The following is a 3,873-nucleotide window of genomic DNA, read 5'->3' on the forward strand; positions in this document are numbered from 1 at the left end:
TATTGTTCACAGACCAGTCTAAATCTGTGATAGTGAGCACTTTTCCTTTGCTGAGATAATCCATCCCACCTCACAGGTGTGCCATATCAAGATGCTGATTAGACACCATGATTAGTGCATAGTGCAACTATGTTTAAGGGAACCCATGCAAACCCAAGCAACATTGGGAGAACATGCAAAATCCACACAGAAAGGACAGGACAGACAGCGATCCCAGGATCATCTTACAGTGAGGCAACAGTGCGAACCACTAAGCTCAGAAACTGGTGTGATGCAACACACACACACACACCTATGAATCCTTATAGTTTATCATTGCAGAATTGAATTCCTTTTTATTTTAACAACTTTTAATTGATTTTTTGATTTCTTGTGTCTGTAGAACATATATAAATGGGTTTAACATGGGTGGAATGACAGAGGTCAGGGACAGATTTATAATTCTGCCATTCGGATGCTAGTGTTTTCCAACAGAAAATGTGATCAAAACTGGGAGGAAATAGATTACCACTAATGAAAGGTGAGCACTACAGGTTTTAAAAGTTTTTACTTTTTCCCCGAACTGATGTTATTTTAGTCAAAGTGTAGCCAATACAGTAGTGTTCTGAATAATAGTAGTGCTATGTGACTAAAAAGATTAATCCAGGTTTTGAGTATATTTTTTATTGTTACATGGGAAACATGGTACCAGTAGATTCTCACAAATCCAACAAGACCAAGCATTCATGATATGCACACTCCTAAGGCTATGAAATTGGGCCATTAGTAAAAAAAAAAAAAAAAAAAGTAGAAAAGGGGGTGTTCACAATAATAGTAGCATCTGCCGTTGATGCTACAAATTCAAAACTATTATGTTCAGACTGCTTTTTTAGCAATCCTGTGAATCACTAAACTAGTATTTAGTTGTATAACCACAGTTTTTCATGATTTCTTCACATCTGCGAGGCATTAATTTTGTTGGTTTGGAACCAAGATTTTGCTTGTTTACTAGTGTGCTTGGGGTCATTGTCTTGTTGAAACACCCATTTCAAGGGCATGTCCTCTTCAGCATAAGGCAACATGACCTCTTCAAGTATTTTGACATATCCAAACTGATCCATGATACCTGGTATGCGATATATAGGCCCAACACCATAGTAGGAGAAACATGCCCATATCATGATGCTTGCACCACCATGTTTCACTGTCTTCACTGTGAACTGTGGCTTGAATTCAGAGTTTGGGGGTCGTCTCACAAACTGTCTGCGGCCCTTGGACCCAAAAAGAACAATTTTACTCTCATCAGTCCACAAAATATTCCTCCATTTCTCTTTAGACCAGTTGATGTGTTCTTTGGCAAATTGTAACCTCTTCTGCACGTCTTTTATTTAACAGGGGGACTTTGCCGGGGATTCTTGCAAATAAATTAGCTTCACACAGGCGTCTTCTAAGTGTCACAGCACTTACAGGTAACTCCAGACTGTCTTTGATCATCCTGGAGCTGATCAATGGGTGAGCCTTTGCCTTTCTGGTTATTCTTCTAACCATTTTGATGGTTGTTTTCCGTTTTCTTCCACACATCTGTTTTTTGTTGTTGTTGTTGTTGTTGTTGTTTTGGTCCATTTTAAAGCATTGGAGATCATTGTAGATCAACAGCCTATAATTTTTTGCACCTGCGTATAAGTTTTCCCCTCTCCAATCAACTTTTTAATCAAACTACACTGTTCTTCTGTACAATGTCTTGACCGTCCCATTTTCCTCAGGCTTTCAAAGAGAAAAGCATGTTCAACTGATGCTGGCTTCATCCTTAATTAGGGGACATCTGATTCACACTTGTTTGTTCCACAAAATTGATGAACTCACTGACTGAATGCCACACTACTATTATTGTGAACACCCCCTTTTCTACTTTTTTTTTTTTTTTTTTTACTAATAGACCAATTTCATAGCCTTAAGAGTGTGCATATCATGAATGCTTGGTCTTGTTGGATTTGTGAGAATCTACTGAATCTACTGGTACCATGATTCCCATGTAACAATAAAAAATATACTCAAAACCTGGATTAATCTTTTTAGTTACATAGCACTACTGTTATTCTGAACACTACTGTATATGAGTAACTGAACAAGATAAATATCAGTGGAAACCAAAGAATAAGAACTGTTAAATAAGCAGTCACATGGGCAGAGGTTCTGTCATTGCAGGCAAGCATGTATATTTGGCCATAATCACAGAAATAACTGTTAATCACTGACTTACAGATGGAAAGTCTTGTGAGAAGACCCACTGCAATGAACATAGCAGTTATTGTTAAAACCCAGAAAAAGGCAATCAAAGAAAACATGAACCTGTGTGTGACCTTCATGTGATAGTGCAGTGGGAAGGTGATCGCTATCAGTCTGTCATAGGAGAGAACAACCAGATTAAGAGCCTGCATAGAAAGACACATGTAGCAGAAAAAAAGAAATGTCATACAGTCATTATAGGAGATGATGTAGTGATTAAACACAAATATGTCAAGAACCTTTGGTACCTGAACAGTGCTACCAAGCAGGTCTGTCCATGCAAGATTAAAAACTACAAAATATTTTGGAGTTCTTAGATTTTGGTCCAACAATATTACAGCCATCACAGCTGTGTTTCCCAACACTGACACAATATAAACAAAAAAGAGAAAGACATAGTAATAGTTTGTTAGGTATGTCAGAAAAGCCACTTATTGTGAAATATGGAGGACGAACAAAGGTGATGTTTCTTCCGAGAGCAGAGTTGAATAATCCCATTGTACGACTCATTGTTCATCGTTTGCTGTCTGCAGCACTGTGGACCGAACATAGTGTCTCTGTCAGTGAGTCCTGTGTCCCATATGAAGACAAATCTCTCTCTCTCTCTTCAGAAGACTTTATTGGAGCAAATGTACAAAAGACGATCATGAAAATGAAATGACAAAAAAAAATGATTTTAACTGATTATCAGTCCCATTTTTTGGACAATGAAGACAAGGTGAATGCTGCACATAAAGCAGGTGTCAGTGTGAGAGACATCTTTGGTCCTGTTGATCCACTGATGCAACCAGCGAAGAAAGAAAATGTTTCAAATGTGCCAACATGCTTAAAGGATGAAATGATTCCTGTTGCGGTAATGCAAATCAATCTGAATAGAACCCCAGAAAATGCAGGTCAGTGAGGACTCAAAAGTGAAGTAAAAAAAACAATATTTATTCATCCAAAAAATAAGGATGTGACAAGTCCAACAAAAATACAATTCCAGCCTCTCAGGTTTAAGGGAATTAGGAAGGTGACAGAGGCATTCAAAAATACAAAACAAGAAGGACCAAAAACTCTTAACCAAATACTCACAACTCAATAGAACCACTGGCAACACAGGAGAGGGGTAACAAACCACAAGATTAGCTCCCTGTAAAATCTTAGGTTTGGTCCTTCCATGAGCTGTCTTGCCTGCCTGCAGTCACTCAAGTGGTGCAATTGTTTGTGGTGCTTCTTCCTGGTCCAGTTCTGGAGGTCGGTCTTCTGCAGAGCAGTTGACACCCCTAGAATGGGCTCTGGACACACAAATTTAGTTGAGGACTTTGCTGCCATTATCACTGTACCTGTACTGTCACCAAGTGAAGTCATTGCCCTTCTACTTTGGAGTATGACGACAATTCATCTGGTTACAGTTGTTGTGTGGGCCGCTGAAGAGGAGGTACTGCTGGCCCACCACCACCAGGGGGCGCCCTGCCTGGAGTGCGGGCTCCAGGCACTAGAGGGCGCCGCCGCCTTGCAGGAGCAGCCAGAGTGACAGCTGTCACCCATCACCTGCGACAGCTGTCATCAATCATCGGATCTGCAGGGGTATATCAGCAGGACGGCATCTCCACCTCATCGCCGAGA

At 40.0% G+C, this 3,873-nt stretch overlaps 1 pseudogene; it reads right to left on the reverse strand.

The window, feature by feature from the left end:
- Window positions 1–340: 340 nt before the first annotated feature.
- LOC117517952 lies at window positions 341–2,864 on the reverse strand (annotated as a pseudogene).
- Window positions 2,865–3,873: the final 1,009 nt, after the last annotated feature.

The sequence above is a fragment of the Thalassophryne amazonica genome, chromosome 9, assembly GCF_902500255.1.
Source record: "Thalassophryne amazonica chromosome 9, fThaAma1.1, whole genome shotgun sequence".
NCBI lineage: Eukaryota > Metazoa > Chordata > Actinopteri > Batrachoidiformes > Batrachoididae > Thalassophryne > Thalassophryne amazonica.